At 47.1% G+C, this 25,285-nt stretch overlaps 1 pseudogene across 1 annotated transcript; it reads right to left on the bottom strand.

The window, feature by feature from the left end:
- Positions 1–7,622: 7,622 nt before the first annotated feature.
- On the bottom strand, positions 7,623–9,375 carry LOC117067183 (annotated as a pseudogene). The gene has a single exon (XR_004430647.1). The product of XR_004430647.1 is annotated as an elongation factor 1-alpha 1-like (transcript).
- Positions 9,376–25,285: the final 15,910 nt, after the last annotated feature.

The raw sequence follows: 25,285 nt of genomic DNA, 5'->3' as shown, positions 1-25,285 counted from the left end.
GCGCCCGCCACGTCGCCTGGCTAATTTTTTGTATTTTTAGTAGAGACAGGGTTTCACCGTGTTAGCCAGGATGGTCTCGACCTCCTGACCTCGTGATCTGCCCGCCTTGGCCTCCCAAAGTGCTGGGATTACAAGCGTGAGCCACCACGCCCAGCCCTGATTTGGTTTAAATGTTTTGTTCCCTCCAAATCTCACGTTGAAATGTAATCCCCAGTGGTGGAGGTGGGGCCTTGTGGGAGGGAGGTGTTTGGGTCATTGGGTGGATACCTCATGAATAGCTTGACGACCTCCTCTCGATAATGAATGAGTTCTCACTCTGAGTCCATGTGACATCTGGTTATTTGAAAGGGTAGACCATCCTGCTCTTGCTTTCTCTCTCGCCATGTGACAGGCTTGCTCCTGCTTTGCCTTTCTCCATGAGTAAAAGCTCCCTGAGACCTCACCAGAGACTGAGCAGATGCCAACACCATGCTTCCTCTATGGCCTGCAGAACCGTGAGCCAATTAAACCTCTTTTCTTTATAAATTACCCAGCCTCAGGTACTCCTCTATAGTGACACAAAACAGACTAACGCATCCTCCTTCTAGGAACCTGTATTTCTTTTGGCTTCCACTCTACCACATCCTTTTGTAACCACCTGACAGGTTCCTCCTGCACACTGCACAAACAAAATCAATTCATGAGGACCATGGCATTGAGTAAAGACAGTGTTTAATTGACCCAAGGCCAGCCATGCCACACTGGAGATAGTTATTACGCAAATCAATCTCCCTGAAGGCTTAGAGCTTAGGAGTTTTACAAAGATAGTTTAATGGGCAGGGGGTTACAGTAGAGCAAATGCTGATTGATTGGGTCAGAGATGAAATCATAAGGAATTGAAGCCGTCTTCTCGTGCTGAGTCAGTTCCTGGGTGGGGGCCACCGGATTGGTTGGCAGGTCCAAGTGGGGCCACCCAGTTGTCAGAAATGCAAAAACCTGAAAAGACATCTAAAAAGAGGCCAATCTTAGGTTCTACAATAGCCAGGTTATCTGCAAGAGTAATTGGGAAAGTTGCAAATCTTATGACCTCTGGAACCATGGCTGGTAATTATTTAGAATTCAAGCCCCTCTCATCCTCCTAACTTGATGGCTTTTCATTAGTTTTACAAGAAGAGTTTAGTTTTGGGGGAGGGTTATTATCATTTAGACTATAAACTAAATTTCTCCCAAAGTTAGCACAGCCCGTGCCCAGGAATGAGCAAAGACAGCCAACCTGGGAGGCTAGAGGCAAGATGGAGTCAGCCATGTCAGATTTCTCACACTGTCATAATTTTGCAAAGGTGGTTTCACTTCAGGTCATTGAGGCTCAGAAGCTGATACCCCAAAATATGGTACTTTGACATACTGAACTGAAGAAAGCTTGTTGTCTCTCTGACCATCTCCCCCCACCACACTATCTCCTTTATCTGCCTAAGATCCAGACCCACCAAAAAGAACAATTGTTTTTATTTCCCCTCCCTGTAAGACCAAGAATGTAACCATACCTGAACAGACCCTTTCACTGACAAAGAGAACTATTTACAAGTGAATCTCTGTTCCCGAACCCATTCATTCTCCCTAGTAATCCTTTACTGTCCCTCAACAGAATTCCTCTACTCTGACCCCCTAATCTGTTTTGCCAGCATGATGTATAAGCTTCTGAATCCCATTGCAGGGTAGATAATCACTCTGTGGTTCTCCCCATGTACATGTTAATAAAATTGGTATGCCTTTGTCTTCCATTAATCTGCCTTTTGTGAGTTTCTTTTTCAGCAAACCTTCAAAAGGCAAAGGGGAAGTTTCCCTTCACCCCTACAGTTGCCTCACTGATGCAGGATTTTTCTCAATCACTTTGCCAACCGGGGTCTTCCACCGCTAGTGACACCGCCATGCCCAGGCCTCACTCGGTCCCAGGCCTGTCACTGGAGGTGCCTCAACAACTCAGCCCACCTGTGGTTCCTGAGCTCTTGTCCTGCATCCAAGAAGAATGAGGATATGCTGACAATTGAAGGGTGAGGATAGGCAGAGAACAATTTTATTGAGCAATGGAGCAGCTCTCAGGGAAGAGGGGATGTGGAGAGTGGTCTCCACATCCCCTCAGTGGGGTGGTTTCTTTCTGTCAGTGTGGCTGAGTCTGGGGCTTTTATGGCTCAGAATAGGGGAGTGTGTGCTGATTGGTTTGTGAGTATGTAAAGAAAAGCTAAAGGGCCAGGCGCGGTGGCTCAAGCCTGTAATCCCAGCACTTTGGGAGGCCGAGACGGGCAGATCACGAGGTCAGGAGATCGAGACCATCCTGGCTAACACGGTGAAACCCCGTCTCTACTAAAAACCACAAAAAACTAGCTGGGCGACGTGGCGGCGCCTGTAGTCCCAGCTACCCGGGAGGCTGAGACAGGAGAATGGCGTGAACCCGGGAGGCGGAGCTTGCAGTGAGCTGAGATCCGGCAACAGCACTCCAGCCTGGGTGACAGAGCGAGACTCCGTCTCAAAAAAAAAGAAAAGAAAAGCTAAAGCAAAGGCACCACTCAGAGGTGGGCACGGCAGTGTAGAAAACCAATTAGGAAAGGGTTGGCATATGTAAAATAGGTGAAAGGTAGGGATCAATCAGTGGAAAGTGCACCAAATGGGAAGACAGGTTCTCAATTCAGTTGGAGACTTATAGCTAGATTTTAAACTGTCTTCAGCTTGAAGGTGGGGTTTCACTGGGGACCCTCCCCTATCTGCCTAGGCATTTGCCTGCCTCCTGCCACTATCATCACCACCTCTTACTCCCTGAAGAATGTAAGCATCACGAGAGTAGAGACCTCACTTATTTTGTTCATTCTATTTCCCCCATACCAACACCAGGCCTGGAACATAGTAGGCATTCAGTGAATGAAGAAATTAAGTGAACTATTCTTGCCCAGCCTAAGGCTGAGGTCTCTGTTTGTCATCATTGCCCTGCATTCCCTGGCCTTTTTGTCTTGGAACAGCACAACTGGAGTTTACTGTCATCATGTTTGTCTGCAAAACCAAGATATCTTGCACATATCTTAGTGGTTTCTGATCCCAAAAGAAAGCACATCTGGTGACTCAGAAAGGGTGTGGAAGCTGTGCCTGGATGTCACGGACGCCCTTGATGTTTGCCTTCGCTCTTTCTGCTGCTGTATTGCATCCTTTGTCATTATTACTGCTAACATAAGTGTACTGCATGGAGTCTCATGAATCCTTTCCTCCATCTAACTATCAGAAGTGTTTGAACCAGAACGACTCCATCTTGAATAAGGACTTGATAACATAAGGCTGAGACCAACTGGGTTGCATTCCCAGGAGGTTAGGGCATTCTTAGTCACAGGATGAGATAGGAGGTCAGCACAAGACACAGGTCACGAAGACGTTGCTGATAAAACAGGATGCAGTAAAAAAGCCAGCCAAAACCAAGATGGCAGCAAAAGTGACTTTTGGTTGTCTTCATTGCTCATTATACACTAATTATAATGTATTAACATGCTAAAAGACACTCCCACCAGTGCCATGACAGTTTACAGATGCCATGGCAACATCAGGAAGTTACCTTATATGGTTTAAAAGAGGGAGGGGCCGGGCGCGGTGGCTCAAGCCTGTAATCCCAACACTTTGGGAGGCCGAGACGAGCGGATCACAAGGTCAGGAGATCGAGACCATCCTGGCTAACACGGTGAAACCCCCTCTCTACTAAAAAACACAAAAAACTAGCCTGGCGAGGTGGCGGGCGCCTGTAGTCCCAGCTACTCGGGAGGCTGAGGCAGGAGAATGGCGTGAACCCGGAAGGCGGAGCTTGCAGTGAGCTGAGATCTGGCCACTGCACTCCAGCCCAGGCAACAGAGCGAGACTCCACCTCAAAAAAATAAATAAATAAAAAATAAAAAAAATAAAAGAGGGAGGAACCCTCAGTTCCAGGAACTGTCCACCTCTTTCCTGAAAAACTCATGAATATGTCCTTTGTTTAGCAGATAATCAAAAAGTAACTATAAGTATTATCAGTCAAGCAACGCAAGCTGCTGCTCTGCCTGTGGAGTGGCTATTCTTTATTCCTTTACTTATTTTTTTTTTTTAAGTGAAAGCAAGTTTATTAAGAAAGAAAAGAAATAAAGACTGGCTACTCCATAGGCAGACCAGCCTATTCCTTTACTTTCTTAATAAACTTTCTTTCATTTTACTCTATGAACTTGCCCCAAATTCTTTCTTGCACAAGGTCCAAGAACGCTCTCTTGGGGTCTAGATCAGGATCACTTTCCGATAACATTTTCCTGTGGAATCACAAAGGCACTATAATGAGGAGACCCCCGACCCAAAGGAAGTAGACTGCAGCACCAATTGACCGACCTTGGGTAAGTGGTGGGATACATTTTACCCAGTTAAAGGATGGGATTGGGTTAGAGTCCTTCCTAAAACAGAGAGGGTAAAGGTCCCTCTTAATAACAAGGCAAAGATGCTTGACCAAACTTGTATTTGAAGCCCAACTTAGGAAGGTTAGAGTCCTTCCTAAGATTTAGGGGGTTAGAGACCCCTTTCAGTAAAGTCCCTCTTGGTTAAAAATGGATTTGGTGGCCAGGCGCAGTGGCTCATGCCTGTAATCCCAGCAGTTTGGGGGGCTGAGGTGGGTGAATCACAAGGTCAAGAGATCGAGACCATCCTGGCTAACATGGTGAAACCCTGTATCTACTAAAAATACAAAAAATTAGCTGGGTGTGGTAGTGCGCGCCTGTAGTCCCAGCTACTCAGGAGGCTGAGGCAGAAGAATCGCTTGAACCCCGAAGGTGGAGGTTGCAGTGAGCCAAGATTGCGCCACTGCACCCCAGCCTGGCGACAGAGCGAGACTCTGTCTCAAAAAAATAAAAAAAATAAAAAATGGATTTGGCATTATGGGATGTTCACCCTTAGTCTCTTTGCATTAATCTGTCTTGCACTCTTTACTGATGGCTGTGAGTGACAGGATTAGGCATGTACAGGATCACTGGACATGGGGAGCTTTTTTCTCCCTAAAGAGGGAAACTTGAGAGCTGATGGGACTGCTGGGAAAGATCCCTTCACTACCAACAAGGAACTGCCTGGACTTTTGATTCAGTGTGGCTGCAATGGATGGTTTTTTCTCTGGCCTCCCTGAGCTCCTTGCCTTCCCCACCCTGCCAACCACCCTGTCACAGGAAATGTCTTCCTCCCTTTCTCTCCTTTCTCTTTCCTACCTTTTCTGTTACTCAGGGCAGCTGTCTGCTCTTTCATCTTGCCCAGAGACCACATGTTAAATCTCCTGGTCAGAAGATCATTCCACCCCACCCTGAGTCTATCAGAGTTCACAGGGCGCAACCAAGGGTAAGTTTGAGCCTTGCCAGGTCAATATTGCAAGCTAAGTGGAGTGGCTAATGTCTATGTTTTATCGCATGTGTTCTGCTCTGGCCAGAATGGAAAATGTTAATTTGGTTACCTCAAGTAAACCTCTTGGGCAGCATCTTAAAGAACTGAGAGGATTGGCCGGGCGCGGTGGCTCAAGCCTGTAATCCCAGCACTTTGGGAGGCCGAGACGGGCGGATCACGAGGTCAGGAGATCGAGACCATCCTGGCTAACACGGTGAAACCCCGTCTCTACTAAAAAAAATACAAAAAATTAGCCGGGCGAGATGGCGGGCGCCTGTAGTCCCAGCTACTCGGGAGGCTGAGGCGAGAGAATGGCGTAAACCCGGGAGGCGGAGCTTGCAGTGAGCTGAGATCCGGCCACTGCACTCCAGCCTGGGCGACAGAGCGAGACTCCGTCTCAAAAAAAAAAAAAAGAACTGAGAGGATTTTGCCTATGGTTCCATGAAACAGAAAAAGATGATTTTCTTTTGTGTTGTGGCTTGGCCTCCAGGGCTATGGTGTGGCGAGCAGGGAACTGCTCAGGGAAAGGGAACCCAGAAGCCTGGCATGTGCCCAAAGGGTAAGAATTTCTTACCAGTCAGGCTTTTTGTCTCTCTCTTGCTATGCAAACTGGTTGAATGCACGGTAAAAATCATGTTTATCTCCTCTGTAAGGTTTTAATTAATGGGAAAAGGGATTTTTGAGGCTGGTCTTAAGCCACAGCAAATCTGGTATACTTTGTGCTATAAATGTATCTTTCTGTATCATTCAGTCATAAAGAGGAGTACTTTAGGATAGAATATGGGCTTAGGACCCCATAAGCCCACTGTTCAAGCCAGCCCAGCAAACTGGCCAGTAACAAACTTTGCTACAGGTCCCTGAAATTAAAAAACAAAACAAAAGACTGGATGAGGGCTCCATCTTGTTTTATGTCCTTGGGAGCTTGACCTTGTAACCATGTGGCAGTACTTTCTCTTGGTCTTCACCATTCAGAAGACAGGAATTTTGGATTTCATGTCACAGTTACCCCTAAAACTTGTCTTGAGCATTTAAAAGCCATTGCAAGCTCAAAATTGGCTGCTTCTAGGATCCTTGTGGGAAGAGCAGTGGTGACTGCCTATTGCTGTAGCTCATTAGCTACAGCTTTCTCTTTTCACAATGGCATCCAGGGTTCAATTCCTGGCTTAAGGAATGAGTCTGATTTAATATCTGCACGACCTTTACCATTTGTTGATTCTCTTCTACTCCATAAACTGTCTTGAATTTTCCTTTCTCTGAGCACCTGGGAGGTTACCTTTGGTAAAGTCCAAAAAGCCAGAAATATTGGCTGTTCAGCATGGCTAAAGTTGGGTAATATAAGAGATTTTAAAGGATTTTTTTAGTGTTATGGCTAAAAGTCAGCTTAATTCAGGCCAGGAATGGCAGTTTATGCCTGTAGTCCCAGCACTTTGGGAGGCCAAGGTGGGTGGATCACCTGAGGTCAGGAGTTCGAGACCAGCCTGGTTGACATGGCAAAACCCCATCTCTACTAAAAATACAAAAATTAGCTGGACGTGGTGGCACACATCTGTAATGCCAGCTACTCAGGAGCACCAACGGGATGGCGCTAAACCATTCATGAGAGATATGCCCCCATAATCCAAACACCTTCCAGTAGCCCCACCTCCAACAGTAAGGATTTCATTTCAACATGAGATTGGAAGGGCACATCCAAACTATTTATCAATGAGGAAAAGGGGTGCGTGTGTGTGTGTGTGTCTATGTGTGTCTGTGTGTGTTTTGGAGACAGGGTCTTGCTCTGTCACCCAGTCTGGAGTACAGCGGTGCAGTCATAGCTCACTGCACCCCCCAACTCCTGGGCTCAAGGGATCCTCCCCTCTCCACCTCCCAAGTAGCTAGGACTATAGGTGTGTGCCACCACACATGGATAATTTTTTTTTTTTTTTTTTTTTTTTTTTGAAGCGGAGTCTCGCTCTGTCGCCCAGACTGGAGTGCAGTGGCCGATCTCAGCTCACTGCAAGCTCCGCCTCCTGGGTTTACGCCATTCTCCTGCCTCAGCCTCCCGAGTAGCTGGGACTACAGGCGCCCGCCACCTCGCCCGGCTAGTTTTTGTATTTTTAGTAGAGACGGGGTTTCACTGTGTTAGCCAGGATGGTCTCGATCTCCTGACCTCGTGATCCGCCCGTCTCGGCCTCCCAAAGTGCTGGGATTACAGGCTTGAGCCACCGCGCCCGGCCAATTTTTTTTTTTTTCCATTAAACTTTTTTAATGGGTCTCAAATTCTGTGACAAATTTTTGGTCAAGTTGTTTCCATTAAAAAGTACTGATTTTAAAAACTAATAACTTAAAACTGCCACACGCAAAAAAGAAAACCAAAGTGGTCCACAAAACATTCTCCTTTCCTTCTGAAGGTTTTACGATACATTGTTATCATTAACCCATCTTTTACTACTAAACTTAAATGGCCAATTGAAACAAACAGTTCTGAGACCGTTCTTCCACCACTGATTAAGAGTGGGGTGGCAGGTATTGGGGATAATATTCATTTAGCCTTCTGAGCTTTCTGGGCAGACTTGGTGACCTTGCCAGCTCCAGCAGCCTTCTTGTCCACTGCTTTGATGACACCCACCGCAACTGTCTGCCTCACATCACGAACAGCAAAGCGACCCAAAGGTGGATAGTCTGAGAAGCTCTCAACACACATAGGCTTGCCAGGAACCATATCAACAATGGCAGCATCACCAGACTTCAAGAATTTAGGGCCATCTTCCAGTTTTTTACCAGAACGGCGATCAATCTTTTCCTTCAGCTCAGCAAACTTGCCTGCAATGTGAGCCGTGTGGCAATCCAACACAGGGGCATAGCCAGCACTTATTTGGCCTGGATGGTTCAGGATAATCACCTGAGCAGTGAAGCCAGCTGCTTCCATTGGTGGGTCGTTTTTGCTGTCACCAGCAACGTTGCCACGACGAACATCCTTGACAGACACATTCTTGACATTAAAGCCCACATTGTTCCCAGGAAGAGCTTCACTCAAAGCTTCATGGTGCATTTCGACAGATTTTACTTCAGTTGTTACGTTGACTGGAGCAAAGGTGACCACCATACCGGGTTTGAGAACACCAGTCTCCACTCGGCCAACAGGAACAGTACCAATACCACCAATTTTGTAGACATCCTGGAGAGGCAGGCGCAAGGGCTTGTCAGTTGGACGAGTTGGTGGTAGGATGCAGTCCAGAGCCTCAAGCAGCGTGGTTCCACTGGCATTGCCATCCTTACGGGTGACCTTCCATCCCTTGAACCAAGGCATGTTAGCACTTGGCTCCAGCATGTTGTCACCATTCCAACCAGAAATTGGCACAAATGCTACTGTGTCGGGGTTGTAGCCAATTTTCTTAATGTAAGTGCTGACTTCCTTAACAATTTCCTCATATCTCTTCTGGCTGTAGGGTAGCTCAGTGGAATCCATTTTGTTAACACCAACAATGAGTTGTTTCACACCCAGTGTGTAAGCCAGAAGAGCATGCTCTCAGGTCTGCCCATTCTTGGAGATACCAGCTTCAAATTCACCAACACCAGCAGCAACAATCAGGACAGCACAGTCAGCCTGAGATGTCCCTGTAATCATGTTTTTGATGAAGTCTCTGTGTCCTGGGGCATCAATGATAGTCACATAATACTTGCTGGTCTCAAATTTCCACAAGGAGATATCAATGGTGATACCACGTTCCCGCTCAGCTTTCAGTTTATCCAAGACCCAGGCATACTTGAAGGAGCCCCCTTTTCCATCTCAGCAGCCTCCTTCTCAAATTTTTCAATGGTTCTTTTGTCGATGCCACCGCATTTGTAGATCAGATGGCCAGTAGTGGTGGACTTGCCCGAATCTACGTGTCCAATGACGACAATGTTGATATGAGTCTTTTCCTTTCCCATTTTGGCTTTTAGGGGTAGTTTTCACGACACCTCTGTTCTGGTGGCAAACCCGTTGCGAAAAAGGACACATGGATAATTTTTAAAAGCTTTCTGTAGGGACAAGGTCTTACTGTGTTGCCCAGGCTGCTCTCAAACTCCGGGACCCAAGTGATCCTCCTGCCTTGGCCTCCCAAAGCACTGGGATTACAGGCATAAGCCACTGTGCCCGGCCAGGAAAAGTTTTTATTATAGAAATATTTCTGCCGGGCGCGGTGGCTCAAGCCTGTAATCCCAGCACTTTGGGAGGCCGAGACGGGCGGATCACAAGGTCAGGAGATCGAGACCATCCTGGCTAATACAGTGAAACCCCGTCTCTACTAAAGAATACAAAAAACTAGCCGGGCAACGAGGCGGGCGCCTGTAGTCCCAGCTACTTGGGAGGCGGAGGCAGGAGAATGGCGTGAACCTGGGAGGCGGAGCTTGCAGTGAGCTGAGATCCGGCCACCGCACTCCAGCCTGGGCGACAGAGCCAGACTCCATCTCAAAAAAAAAAAAAAAAGAAAAGAAATATTTCTGCTAATACAAAAAAAAGAATAAAAAAAAAAAGAAATATTCCCACTAATAAATAAAGAAGAAACCAAACATGCTGGTGCACACTTGTAGTCCTAACTACTCAGGAGGCTGAGGTGGAAGAATCCCCTGTACCCAGGAGTTTGAGTCCAGCCTGGACAACATAGTAAGACTTCATCTCTAAAAATAAATAAATACATCCAAAAATAAAGAAAGAATGGTGGCATTAGAATATCAAAATAAAGAAGGAATGGTGGAATTGGAATATCACAATATTGCATTCTCTAATGAAATAATGAATCTAGGCAGTGATTAAAAGCAGCTGCTAGCTGGGCGCGGTGGCTTACATCATACCAGTAATCCCAGCACTTTGGGAGGCTGAAGTGGGCGGATCACCTGAGATCAGGAGTTTGAGACTAGCCTGGCCAACATGGTGAAACCCCATCTCTACTAAAAATACAAAAATTAGCTGAGCGTGGTGGCAGGCGCCTGTAATCCCAGCTACTCGGGAGGCTGAGGCAGGAGAATCACTTGAACCTGGGAGGTGGAGGTTGCAGTGAGCAGAGATTGTGCCATTGCACTGCAGACTGGGCGACAAGAGTGAGACTACATCTCAAAAACAAAGCAGCTACTGATGAGTGGATAGGGTGGCTAATGCCTGTAATCCCAGGACTTTGGAAGGCTGAGGCCGGAGGATTGCTTGAGGCCAGGAATTCAAGACCAGCTAGGCCAACATAATGAGACCCCTGCCTCTACAAAATAATTTTTTAATGTTTTAATTAAAATAAAGAAATAGGCCAGGCATGGTGGTTCAAGCCTATAATCCCAGCACTTTGGGAGGCTGAGGTGGGCGGATCACTTGAGGTCAGGAGTTTGAGACTAGCCTGGTCAACATAGTGAAACCCTGTCTCTACTAAAAACACAAAAATTAGCCAAGCATGGTGGCAGGTGCATATAATCCCAGCTACTCGGGAGGCTGAGGCAGGAGAATCACTTGAACCAGGGAGGCAGAGGTTGCAGTGAGCCGAGATGGTGCCAGTGCACTCCAGCCTGGGTGACAGAGTAAGACTGTCTCAATCAATCAATCAATCAATAAAAGCATTAGGTGAAAAGTTGCATGTATTTTCATTGTTACTTATGCATAAGAGTAACATACAATGGATAAAACAATGTCTAAATAAATCTAAAAAGGCTCTTTCAATAAAATAAAATGTCTAAGTGACTGGAAGCAATGGTAATTCTCCCCATGATGAGCCATCAGAGAAATGCAAATCAAAGCAAAATGAGGCACCACTCCACACTCACTAGGATGGCTGCAATCAAAAAGACAGGCATAAAGAAGTGTTGATGAGAATGTGCAGAAATTGAAACCCTCATGCCTTGCTGGTAGGAAAGTAAAATGGTACTGCTACTTGCAAAACATTTTGTCGGTGCTTCAGAAAGTTAAACGTAGAGCTACCATATAACCCAGCAATTCCATGCATAGGTATATACCCACAGAAACAAAAATATATGCCCATGCAAAAACTGATACAGGAATGTTTACAGCAGCATCATTTATAGTAGCCAACAAGTAGAAACAACCCTAAAATATCCATCAACTGATAAATGAATACACAAAATGTGGTATATCCATACAATGAAATATTATTTCGTAATGAAAAGAAATGAGAAGCTGATATATCTATGACAAGAATGAACCTTGAAAACATTACGCTAAATGAAAGAAGCTAGTCATAAAAAGCTACTTATATCATTTATATGAAATGTCCAAGATAGGTAAATCTATACAGACAGACAGAAAGTAGATTAGTTACCAAGGGTATCAGAAGAGAAAGAAAAAAGAAAAGGAAAGGAAAGAAAAAGAAAGTAGGTTAGTTGTTGCTAGGGATCAAGGGAAGGGAGGAATGGAAAGTGACCACTAACAGGATTTCTTTGAGGAGGGGAGAGTGAAACTGTTCTAAAATTAGACCTTGGTGATAGCTGCTCAACTCAGAATACATTAAAAACTATGAGCTGAGCATGGTGGCTCACTCCTATAATCTCAGCTCTTTGAGAGGCTGAAGCGGGAGGATCACTTGATCCCAGGGGTTCAAGACCAGCCTGGGCAACATAGCGGGACCCCGTCTCCACAAAAATGTGTTTTAGGTCAGGTGCTATGTCTCATGCCTGTAATCTCAGCACTTTGGAGGCCAAGGCGGGTCAGGAGTTGGAGACCAACCTGGCCAATATGGCGAAAACTGTCTCTGCTAAAAATACAAAAAAAAAAAAAAATTAACTGGATGTGGTGGCATGCACCTGTAATCCCAGCTACTGGGGAGGCTGAGGCAGGAGAATCACTTGAACCTGGGATGCACAGATTGTGATGAGCCAAGATCGAGCCACTGCACTCCAGCCTGGGCAACAGAGTGAGACTCCATCTCAAAAAAAAAAAAATTATTTTAAAAATGAGCTGGGCATGGTGGTGCATGCCTGTAGTCCCACCTATTCAGGAGGCTGAGGTGGAAGGATTGCTTGAGCCCAGAAGGTCAAGGCTGCAGTGAGCCAAGATCATGCCACTGCACTCCAGCCTGGACGACAAAGCAAGACTTGCTGTCTAAAAAAAAAAAAAGAGAGAGAAGCAGTGATGACATTTTCCTTTCATGATGATATATAAAATAAAGCTGCATGCTGCATCTTACAATTGATGACATCTTAGCATTAAGTATGGTTGTTGGTTTTCTTTTTTTTTTGAGACGGAGTCTTGCTCCGTTGCCCAGGTTGGAGTGCAATGGCGTGATCTCGGCTCACTGCAACCTCTGCCTCCTGGGTTCAAGCGATTCTCCTGCCTCAGCCTCCTGAGTAGCTGGAATTACAGGCATCCACCACCATGCCCAGCTAATTTTTTTGTATTTTTGTAGAGACGGGGTTTCACCATGTTGGCCAGACTGGTCTCCAACTCTTGACCTCAGGTGATCCACCCACTTTGGCCTCCCAAAGTGCTGGGAATACAGGTGTGAGTGGTGTTTGTTTTCCTAACTGTCAAAACAATTCTGGGACTTAGTATTAATATGTGTCTCTTGTAAAGTGAACAGCCATTTTCCTATATGACTCCTACATTCTGCCCAGGGAAAGTCTAAGTAATTGCAAACCCAGGTTAGTGCAGAGTTAGGCAGGAAGCCAGTTGTAATATGAAGGAGCAAGATCAAGCCCAAGCCTAGGGGTCTCACAGAACTGCTTTGGACTCCAGGAATCCAAGTGGAGGAGAATTAGACAGATGTCAATTTCATCCAGAAGAAGACATAGGCAAAAATGGAGCTGGAAACAAAGTATCATTATCCTAAGCTCAGTAGTTCCCCAGGAACCTGCCTGGTGCTGGCTATGGGACCCACTCTCAACCCTCAAGCCCCAGTGTCAAGGATGGAGTCATCATAGGCCTTCTCTGTTTTCCCCCATCCTGAGGGCAACACCACCAGTTGTGACTCTCCCTCAGAACGTTTTACCCTGTTCTGTTGGAACATTACAACTAGAAAACTTTTCTCTCTTCCGCATGAGAGGCCCAGGAGTTTAAGACCAGCCTGGTCAACATAGTGAGACCCCAACTCTACGAATTTTTTTTTTTTTTTTTGAGACAGAGTCTTGCACTGTCGCCCAGGCTGGAGTGCAGTGGCGTGATCTCAGCTCATTGCAATCTCTGCCTCCCGATTTCAAGCTATTCTCCTGCCTCAGCATCCCGAGTAGCTGGGATTACAGATGGCTGCTACAGATGCCCGCCACAGATGCCGCTAATTTTTTGTATTTTTAGTAGAGATGAGGTTTCACTATGTTGGCCAGGCTGGTCTCGAACTCCTGACCTCATGATCCACCCACCTCAGCCTCCCAAGGTGCTCGGATTACAGGTGTGAGCCACCATGCCCGGCAAATTTTTTTTAATTGGATGGGCATGGTGGCACAAACCTCCAGTACCAGCTACTAGGGAGGCAGAAGCAAGAGGATAGCTTGAGCCCAGGAGTTCAAGGCCACAGTGAGCTAGGATTGCACCACTGTACTCCAGCCTGGGTGACAGAACAAAACCTTTCACTAAATAAATAAGTCATTCTGAGTCATCATAGACCTCTGTTCTCCCCCTTCCTGGGGGTAACACCACCAGCCCTGATTCTTCCTCAGAGCGTTTCACTCTGTTCTGTTGAAACATTACAACCAGAAAACGTCTCTCTTCCCCATGAGGAGCCTGTCCCCTTGGGCATGGCGTGGGCTCTGGCTTAGGAGAAGCCTGCAGATGCTCTCACAGGCTAGGGGGCTTAGTCTTTAACTAAATGCTTTTATCAGAGGCTTCCTCCCCCAGGCCATCCTTAGTGCACAGCAGACAGCTGTTTGGAGAGTTTCTGGAGCCTCATTTCAAGTGATGGCTTGGTACTGGGTTAGAATTTTGGCTTCATACAAGTAGCAAACCAGCCACAACAGCCATCTGAGCAAGGGGGAGGGAAGAAAAGGCAGATGAGTAGGTGTTTGCTTAAGGAGGTATAGTTTCATCCCCAGATAATATCCAGAAAACAAGGATTCTCTGAGCAAGGCCAGGATTCCTGGAGGGTAAAAATAGTATTTAAAGCCATTCCAACAGCCAGGCACAGTGGCTCATGCCTGTAATCCCAGCACTGGGAGGCTGAAGCGGGAAGATCACTTGAGCCCAGAAATTCAACACCAGCCTGGTCAACATAGTGAGACCCATCTCTACAAACATTTTTTTTTTTTTTGAGACAGAGTCTCGCTCTGTCGCCCAGACTGGAGTGCAGTGGCCAGATCTCAGCTCACTGCAAGCTCCGCCTCCCGGGTTTACGCCATTCTCCTGCCTCAGCCTCCCGAGTAGCTGGGACTACAGGTGCCCGCCACCTCGCCCGGCTAGATTTTTTGTATTTTTTAGTAGAGATGGGATTTCACCGTGTTAGCCAGGATGGTCTCGAACTCTTGACCTTGTGATCCGCCCATCTCGGCCTCCCAAGGTGCTGGGATTACAGGTTTGAGCCACTGCGCCTGGCCTACAAACATATTTTTTTAAGTAGGTGGACACGGTGGCACAAGCCTGTAGTCCCAGCTACTCAGGAGGCTGAGGTGGTAGGATAGCTTGAGCCCAGGAGTTCAAGGCTGCAAGGACCTAGGATAGCAACACTGTACTCCAGCCCGGGTGAGAGAACAAAACCCTGTCTCAAAATAAATAAATAAGCCATTCTGAGTCCCATCTCTTTCCTGACTTCTCTGGGTTAGGAAAAAGAGCTCGGCCAAGCGCAGTGGCTTAAGCCTCTAATCCCAGCACTTTAGGAGGCCGAGACTGGTAGATCACTTGAGGTCAGGTGTTTGAGACCAGCCTGGCCAACGTGGTGAAACCCCATCTCTACTAAAAATATAAACTTAGCTGGGCTTGGTGGTGCGCTCCTGTAATCCCAGCTACTCGGGAGGCTGAGGCAGGAGAATCACTTGAACCCAGGAGGCAGAGGTTGCAGTGAGCCGAGATCGCACCATTGCACTCCAGCCTGGGCAGAAAGAGCAAAACGCGAAACTCCATCTAAAAAAAAAAAAAAACTCTGGGTTCCAGCTTTTTAGACCAGTTTTCTTGTTTGTCTCCCAACCCCAACTCCCCTGAAATCTGCTGTATTGCATTCTTTTTCCTTTCTGAGGCTCAGCTTTGCCCTTGATGGCATGGGTAGATTTACCCTGCTCTGGTAACTATCACGGCTGGGAATTTGCCACCTCATGGTTCTTCCCAGCCTCCTGCAAGAGCATCTGTTCAAACCTCCCTGCCCTGTCTGCCCCTGCCACTGCTGAGCTGCCAGGACTCTGCTGTGGGGCTCCTCTTATTCTGTATTCTCCCTTTGGGGTGGGACAGACGTAGTCTGTGCCTTGGTCAGGAAAAGACCGACACACAGTTCAGACAATTGGAATGAATAGTGCAGCACCTAGAATCAGTTTGCACTGCAGCATGGGTCAGGCTTCCAGGTGGAAATGTTGGTGGTAGAATCTGTACATCTGAGGCCATCCCTCTCATTACCAAGAGAATAATGACTCAGCCCTGGGCTAGGTTTACGGAGGGGAACCCCCAAGGGAGCCTTCTCTACAACTTCTTCAGGGGCTGGCCTTATACCTTGTTGCAACAGAAGAAGACCCACTTGGTGGGGTTTAGAAATAATAGGAAGGCCTATCTAGCCCCACAAATCTCTGCCCACAGCACTTGAATCCCTCTGCTTTGTCAAGTTGCCTGGCTTAGCCTCATTAGGGATGCATTCCTTTGAGTTAATTGAATCCAGAGTACCACCCAGGTGGCCAAGATTGTTAGGTTTAACCTAATCTAATATAAATCAGTTAGCTTTGCATAAAGGAAAATACCATTGCTAGACCACCGCATCCCATTAGGTTTGCTCCAGCCCAGGACAGGATGCAACATCAAAATATGAATGGAGACAGAGGAAGATGGGAGTGGCTTAGTCTACCATGGGAGTGCTTGGGGCATAGAGAAAGAACGCTGGTCACACAGGACTATACTAGGACCACCTTAGGAGTTGTCACCTTGTATTCATTGATTATTATCATCAGTGTTCATAGTTGCCCAAATCCAGCAAGCATAGCTGGGAAGGAGAGTACGACAAAAGGACCACGAGGTTAGAGTAGCCAACCTCCCTCTCCAGATCTTCTTTGTTACTTGCAAGTTCCAGGAGCCCAGTCTCCCACGGGTAGATGTGGATGGGAAAAGGTAGAGTGAAAATGGTTAATTGTGTGCTTCAAGTCTCTTACAACCATTCTGGGCCTTGTCCCCTCCTTCTCAACATTTTATTTAGATAGGAGGTATCTTTTTGGGAATTGCCACATTCAGAAACAAACTGTGGGTCTTTTGTTTTGGGAGGTGTGGAGTTTCGCTCTTGTCGCCCAGGCTGGAGTGCAATGGCACAATCTCGGCTCACTGCAACCTCCGCCTTGCAGGTTCCAGTGATTTTCCTGTCTCAGCCTCCTGAGTAGCTGGGATTACAGGTGTGCACCACCACACCCGGCTAATTTTTGTATTTTTAGTAGAAATGGGGTGGCACCATGTTGGCCAGGCTGGTCTCGAACTCCTGATTTCAGGTGATCCATCCACCTCTGCCTCCCAAAGTGCTGCGATTACAGGTGTGAGCCACCACACCCGGCCTAAACTGTTGGTCTTAAGTGTATGTGCTGCTGGGAGCTGAAGTTTGGTTTTCCAATCATCCATTCCAGCTTTTCCTTTTTCAAGAATCGATACCATCCTTTAATGGCACCTGCTACCTGGGGACGATATGGGGCCTGAAAGGTCCAGTGAATGTCCCAGGTGCTGCTCACTGCTGGGTAATTTTTGCTCTGATGTCACCGTGGTTTGACTGGATATGTTCAAGGAATCAAAAATGTAACATAGTCCATCTAAGAATCCTTGCATAGTATGGCACTCATCTACTGTGCAGATGGAGATGGTAGTGTCAGATCCTGAAGAGATATCTATAGTAGACAAAATAATGAACCCCCAAAGGTGTCCAGGTACTAAACCCTGGAACCTGTGAATACATTGTGTTACATAGCAAAGGACATTAGAGATACAGATGTAGTTAAGGTTGCTAATCAGCTGAATCTGAGATAAGGAGATTATCTTGGATTTCCTGGCTGGGCCCAATGTGATCATAAGGGTTCTTATAAGTGAAAGAAGGAGACAGGAGAGTCAGCATCAGAGAGAGTGAAGAAGGGCTGGATCAGATGGGTGCAGTGGCTCATGCCTGTAATCCCAGCACTTTGGGAGGTTGAGGAGGGCAGATCACTTGAGGCCAAGAGTTTGAGACCAGCCTGGCCAAATGGTGAAACCCCGTCTCTACTAAAAATATAAAAATTAGCTGGGCGTGATGGTGGGCACCTGTAATCCCAGCTACTTGGGAGGCTGAGGCAGGAGAATTGCTTAAGCCTGGGGGGCAGAGGTTACAGTGAGCTGAGATTATGCTACTGCACTCTATCCTGGGCGCCAGAGCAAGACTCCATCTCAAAAAAAAAAAAAAAGAAAACAAAAAAACAGAAGGACTGGATTGACCATGGCTGGCTTTGGAGATAGAAGGGGACCAGGCACCAAGGAATGTGAGCCGCCTCTAGAAAAGGTAAGAAAATTATTTCTTCCTAGGACCTCCAGAAAGGAATGCAATCCTACCAACATCTTGATTTTAGCCCAGCAGAGACTCATTTTGTGCTTCTGAACTACAGAACTGTAAAATAATACTTTTATGTTGTTCTAAGCCTCTAAGTTTGTGGCAGGTTGCCACAGCACCAGTAGGGTATGAACACGGTGTCTGCTGCAGTCAGCGCCCAGCAGTGCTCTTACAAAGAAGGGTCAATGTAGTCAATCGCCAGGACTAACAGGATCCAGTACCCCTAGCTATATGCTCTGAAGTTCACTTTGCCACTCAACTATGTGGCTGACATTTCAGGCATGTTTGCCAGGCTTCCTTGGCCTCAGGTGCTGGAACTACTAGGCCTGGTTTTGGGGACCAGTCCTGAATTGTATATGAATTACATGTGTGACGGTATATCCAGGGAGCTATGGTCCTCATCTGGGCAGTGCAGATCTGATTACTTCACTGATTTCGTTGATGTTCATCCTTGAAGGGTCCTTTCTCAGGGGCATCCACATGGGTCATGAAGTGGGGGTAGGGGTAACAGGCTACACTGGCCGGGTGGGGTTGTGTTAACAAGGACAAGTGCCACAGCCTGCCACCCTGCGCATAGAGCCGAATTCTCTTGCCCACGCACAGTTGGAAACTGTTTTCTTTGAGGCTGCCCACCAGTAGTGGTCCAGGACACTCCAACAGCCATTAACAAAGTGGATCCATCCATGAACCAGGCCCAGGCATCTTCAGGAACCTTGTGTACCAAAGCCCCCAGGAAGCCCAAGACGCCAACATAGACTGGCATCTGGGGTAGCCACATCTGGAGTGTGACTGGTCACTTTTTCATGTTGCTGTGGGGCACCACTAATGCTCATTTTACTTATTTCCCAGATATACTGCTTGCACTTAATCATGAATGACTGCTGGGCAACACCCACATGTTGGCGTTCTCATTTCTGATGCATCCAATGATAGGGCTGTCAGCGCCTGACACCACCTGTGTTGATTTGTTAGTCTCTCAGTGTCTGCCCATCAGTGATATCCAGTAACAAGCCAGTAATTGCCTCTCAAATGAAATATACTGGGTGGCAGCGTCAGCCACATGCTGTACCAAAACCCCAGGGTGCTTTTTGCCACAGTCTCCAGTCTGCATAATTGTCAGTCACTGACACGTGTAGTTCAAATAGCTCATTAGGGCTGATGGCCCCAGCAGAAGTCTATACAACTTGTTAAATAGTTTCTAGGGCCTGTCATTGGTCAGGGTGCCATTCAAAGGTGGCTGCCTTGTGAGAGATCTTATGAAATGGGTTGAGCAGGGTCCCCATGGGAGGTAGGAGCTGCCTCCCATACCCAAATAGTCCCATTAGATGCTGTGCCTCCTTTTTGTTTGCTGGAGGTCTTGAGGCTGACAGTTTTCCTTCAACAGTTTCCAGCATTGTTCTCGGAGGATCGGCCCACGTGGTTCCTACATTAGTCTGTGAGGCCCGCCACAGGCAGGTTTGTGTAAACCACACTGCGTGGTTTAAACAGCAGAAGTTCATTCTCTCACACTCCTATTTTCAGTTTTTTTTTTTTTTTGAAACAAGGTCTTGCTCTGTCGCCCAGGCTGGAGTACAATGGCATGATCATGGCTCACTGCAGCCTGAACCTCCCAGGCTCAAGCAATCCTCCTACCTCAGCCTCCCGAGTAGCTGGGACTACAGGCACATGCCACCACGCCCATATAATTTTTGTATTTTTGTAGAGACAGTGTTTTACCGTTTTACCCAGGCTGGTCTTGAACTCCCAGGCTCAAGTGATCGGCCTGCCTTGGCCTCTCAAAGTGTTGGGACTACAGGCATGAGCCACTATGTCCAGCCTCAAATTGTCTTTTTTTTTTTTTTTTTTTTGAGACAGAGTCTCACTCTGTTGGCCAGGCTAGAGCGGAGTGGCGTGATCTCAGCTCACTGCAACCTCTGCTTCCCAGGTTCAAGCAGTTCTCCTGCCTCAGCCTCCTGAGTAGCTGGGATTACAGGTGCACACCACCACACTCTGTTAATTTTTGTACTTTTAGTAGAGACGGGGTTTCACCACATTGGTGGGGCTGGTCTTGAACTCCTGACCTCGTGATCCGCCTGCCTTGGCCTCCCAAAGTGCTGGGATTACAGGCGTGAGCCACCGCGCCCAGCAAATTGTCTCTTCTTAAAAGGGTGCCAGTCAGATTGGATTAGGGCCCACCCTAATAACATCGTTTTAATCACCCCACTACAGGCTCTATTTCCAAGTGCATTCTGTTGGTAATGGGGATTAGAGCTTCAACATATGAATTTAGCGGGGACACAATTCAGCCCCTAATAGTTCCCCAGAACTTGCCTTGGTTGGCTGGCCCCTGCTTTATGTTGGAGTTAATCTTCTAGCCCTATTTACTCAGGTATTGAACCATCTTATCTAAGCTGTTAGTTTGCTTGCCCTTAGCCATTAGTCTCCTCTTTGGAGACCCCCTGGCATAACTGCCAGGTCTACATTGCCCTGTGGTCTGAACCTTCAGTTTGTCTCGTTCTCTTCCCTTTAGCCTGAAGCACCTTTACCTTGGCCTGTATCCAAGGCTTCTATTCGAGACAGTTTGTTGCCCAGTAGCTGAATGGCTTTCTGGACTTAATTGTCCATGACAATGCCTTTTGAACAAACTGGTCAATCTGACCCTGAGTGACTATGTCATCATCTGGACACTTGTGTTTTCATTGTAAACCTAGCCCATGGTTACAAAGACCCTAAAAGCTATGGGGTCTGTTTCCCATGAGTGCTCCTCAGACAACGGAAGCTTCTCTTGGGTAGGCCACTGTTTTCATTGTAGATATACTCACCGACTGTGCAAACCTAAAACACACTAAGGGAAAAAAGGCCAGGCATAGTGGCTCACTCCTGTAATCCCAGCACTTTGGGAGGCTGAGGCGAGTGGATCATCTGAGGTCAGGAGTTCGAGACCAGCCTGACCAACATGGAGAAACCCCATCTCTACTAAAAATACAAAATTAGTTGGGCATGGTGGCACATGCCTGTAATCCCAGCTACTTGGGAGGCTGAGGCAGGAGAATTGCTTGAACCCAGGAGGTGGAGGTTGGGGTGAGCTGAGGTTGCACCATTGCACTCCAACCTGGGCAATAAGAGCGAAACTCTGTCTCAAAAAAAAAAAAAAAAAAAAAAAGAGAACTCCAGCTTGGCCAGGTACAGTGGCTCACACCTGTAATCCCAGCACTTTGGGAGGCCGAGGTGGGCAGATCACCTGAAGTCAGGAGTTTGAGACCAGCTTGGCCAACATGGCAAAACCCCATCTCTACTAAAAATACAAAAATTAGCCGAGCTGGTGGCAAGTGCCTGTAATTCCAGCTACTTGGGAGGCTGAGGCAGGAGAATCACTTGAACCCAGGAGGCAGAGGTTGCGGTGAGCCAAGATCATGCCATTGCACTCCAGCCTGAGTGACAGAGCGAGACTCCATTTCCAAAAAAAAGACTCACTGACTGCAACAAACTTGATTAGTCTTTTTTTTTTTTTTTTTGACAAAGTCTCATTCTGTCAGCCAGGCTGGAGTGCAGTGGCGTGATCTCAGCTCACTGCAACTTCTGCCTCCAGGGTTCAAGCCATTCTCGTGCCTCAACCTCCAAACTAGCTGGGATTACAGTTGTGTGCCACCACGGCCCAGCTAATTTTTTGTATTGTTAGTAGAGATGGGGTTTCCTGATTGATCTTTACATGTTCTTCCTCCACGTTCGTGTCATCAGCAAGGTGGAGGTGGCCAGGCTGGCCTGGAGCTTGGGGTCAGTCATTAGGCAACCAAGTGATTTCTACTCCTCAAATAGCACAACCTGTGTGGTTTCCTAATCTATAGCCCAGGGAGCAACCTTTCTAGTCTCAACCCTCCTTTCACACTCACTGCCAAAGTGGGCCTCAGTGCATCTCTACATAACTGACTGCTCTTGATGACCAGGGAGCATCTCATCTGTAGTCGTGGTTACTGGTCAGAGGGAAGCAGTTTTGCTTTCCCAGTAGCCCTAAAGGGCCTTGAACAACAATCACCATGTGCTTTTCATAGCTTTATGGGGCCCTTTTCCCATTATCTCTAAGTCCAACCACCAATGCAAACCATTAAGTTTTTCAGGGCAACAGGCGAGTGCCACTTGTCCCCCTTGTCACTAAATGCTTCAGCATGCAGGTCACTACCATCCAAGTGTCCTGATCCGTACCTGGCTGGTTGGCCTGCTGATCTCACCTGTCTTTCTACAAAAGGGCATTGTGATCTTACTTCCTCCAGGAGGAAAGGGTTAAAAATCCAATGTTGCCAACCTGTCAGGAGCAGGTGGCCCAAAGCTTCTTGTAGTATGATCTCTGTCATGGGATAAATGTTGTCCCCAAAAGATAGGCCTACTAGGGACCTTAGAATGTGACTTGGAATAAGTCCAACACTTTATTTGGAAAAAGTGTTCTTGCAGATATAATCAAGGTAAAGATTTGGAGTTGAGATCAGCCTGGATTAGAGTGGGCCCTAAATCCAACAATGAGTGTCTTTATAAGAGAAAGACAGACACCGGGAAGAAAGCCATGTGAAGATGCAAGCGGGGTAGAGTGATGTGTCTACAAGTCAATGAATGCCAAGGATCGCGAGGAGAGAGGCCTGGGGTGGATTATCCTTTAGGGCATTCTACTGACACCTTGATTTTGGACCTCTGGCCTCCACAACTATTGTTTTCAGCCACACATTTTGTGGTAACCTGTTACAACCACCTTAAGAAACTAATAAAGCCTGTATTACAGCAAGACAAACAGGCCTTCTTTGGCCAACTTTTGCTGAGTTACAAGTTCTGTATCAGGAACATAGAGTTTCTTACTTTGTAAAAGACAGAAGTTTCTCCTTGACTGCCAGAGAAATTCAATGTTGTAAATCCACCTACATTGTTTTAAAATACGTTACTTGGCAAGCAGGCCCTGAGTGTTACTGGGGCTTATGGGTCGGGGCTGCTCCCACTGGCAGGCAGCCAAGGCCACTAAGAATGAGGCCTTTAACTTGCCAGTCAGCAAGACATCATTATAGACTGGAAATTCTGGACACCAGAAGAATTTTCCAGTACTTTATGCACATTCGAAATCAAAACATGTAGCTACTCTGGGCACACTGCCTACAGCCCTGCTCTGCAAGGGGCAGGAAAAAGAAAAAAAAACAAAACAAAACAATTCAAACTTGTAACACATTTCAGCACCAATGACACATTTTTACAATAGTTCATTACAGTGAATGGGCTGCAGTCTCATTTGCAAAGTCACTTTATCCTTTTTCCCCCCTCTTCGCTGCAAGTTTTTTGCCTAATATGTTAGGTAGTTTTTTTACAGAAACACAGACCAAGGACTTCTAACACAGGTACTGCAGGAGTTATGCAGTAGCTAGAAGCACACGGATTAATGTACACCAGGGAGCACAGCTTTGCACTACTTTTGGTTTTAAGTGACCATTAACTCAGCCTCCAACTCACCTTCAACACCTGGACGCCAATCCTACCTCTAGCTGCTGGACCTCCCAATGTGTATCCAATACATTTTTTGAGTTTTGTTTAAATTTTATTTTTATTTTATTTTATTTTATTTTATTTTTTGAGACAGAGTCTCCCTCTGTCACCCAGGCTGGAGTACAGTGACACGACGGTAGCTGTAGCTTCGACCCTCGGGATCAAGGAATTTTCCCCACCTCAGCCTCCTGAGTAGCTGGGACTATAGCCATGCACCACTATGCCCAGCTAATCTTTTTAATTTTTGTAGAGACAGGGTCTCACTATGGTGACCAGACTGGCCTTGAACTCCTGGTCTCAAGCACTCTTCCCACCTCAGTCTCTCAAAGTGCAGGGATGACAGGTGTAAGCCACCACCCTGGCCTGCCTCCCAGTGTTTATCAACAAGGTGGCATGAGCTGCTTGCTCCCTGGAAGTCCCATCCCCCAACTGGATCCATGCAGCCCCTGAACAAGTAGGAGAGTGGGAAGATCCTACTTCTTCCCTCTCACCTGCCACTCAGGTGAAGGCCATGCTAGCAGATACTGGGGCACAAAAATCATCCCCTTATATTATCTCACAAAGCCTCAAGTCATTTTTTTTTTTAATTTTATGAAGTAGAGACAAGGTCTCGATTTGTTGCCCAGGCTGGTCTCGAACTCCTAAGCTCAAGCCATCCTCCTGCTCTAGCTGGGATTACAGGTGTGACCCACCATACTCAGCTTTGGGTTGTCTTTTAAGGGCACTGTAACTTTACAGTCCCCACCATTGGGTGGCAAATTTGTCAAACTCCTGAGTACAAGATAAGGCAAGGCCAAGATCTGACTGATTCAACCAGTAAAGATACAATGAGGCTGGGTGCGGTGGCTGATGCCTGTAATCCGAACACTTTGGGAGGCTGAGGCAGGCGGATCATGAGGTGAGAAGTACAAGACCAGCCTGGCCAACATGGTGAAACCCCATCTCTACAAAAATACAAAAATTAGCCAGGCACGGTGGCGGGCGCCTGTAATCCCACCTACTTGGGAGGCTGAGGCAAGAGAATTGCTTGAGTCTAGGAGGTGGAGGTTGCAGTGAGCCGAGATTGCACCATCGCACTCCAGCCTGGGCGACAGAACAAGAATCTGTCTCGGGAAAAAAAAAAAAAAAAAGATACGAGTCACTCTTAGATTTGACACGTTAGTACTTACATCAGTGGTGAAAAGAAGGATAAGCCAAAGGCGCCTGCTCCCATGATCCTTGTCCTACAAAGTATGGAACACCCTACTGAGGAGGTGCCAAGCTGAGGCTGCAGCTCTGTGGTTTGGTATCCTGCACTCTACTCTGAGGGAGGGAGGGGGCAGACTGAGTAATTAGAATCCAAGAGTCATGCTGGGCGCGGTGGCTCAAGCCTGTAATCCCAGCACTTTGGGAGGCCGAGACGGGCGGATCACGAGGTCAGGAGTTCGAGACCATCCTGGCTAACACAGTGAAACCCCGTCTCTACTAAAAAATACAAAAAAACTAGCCGGGCGAGGTGGCTGGCGCCTGTTATCCCAGCTACTTGGGAGGCTGAGGCAGGAGAATGGCGTAAATCCGGGAGGCGGAGCTTGCAGTGAGCTGAGATCTGGCCACTGCACTCCAGCTCGGGCGACAGAGCAAGACTCCGTCTCAAAAAAAAAAAAAAAGAATCCAAGAGTCATGAAAAACAGTTTCATGACAGTCTTCTGGGAGAGAGAGGCAGGTGGGAGTTGACCTCATAGTAGCCCTTTACAGGCCTGCAGTCCCCTTGTGTTCTGGGAGGATCACAAGGCATT

Source organism: Trachypithecus francoisi, unplaced genomic scaffold, assembly GCF_009764315.1.
Source record: "Trachypithecus francoisi isolate TF-2019V2 unplaced genomic scaffold, Tfra_2.0 Lachesis_group20, whole genome shotgun sequence".
Classification (NCBI taxonomy): Eukaryota; Metazoa; Chordata; class Mammalia; order Primates; family Cercopithecidae; genus Trachypithecus; species Trachypithecus francoisi.
The sequence above is the reverse complement of the archived record's forward strand: the minus strand, read 5'-3'. Positions and strand labels throughout refer to the sequence as shown.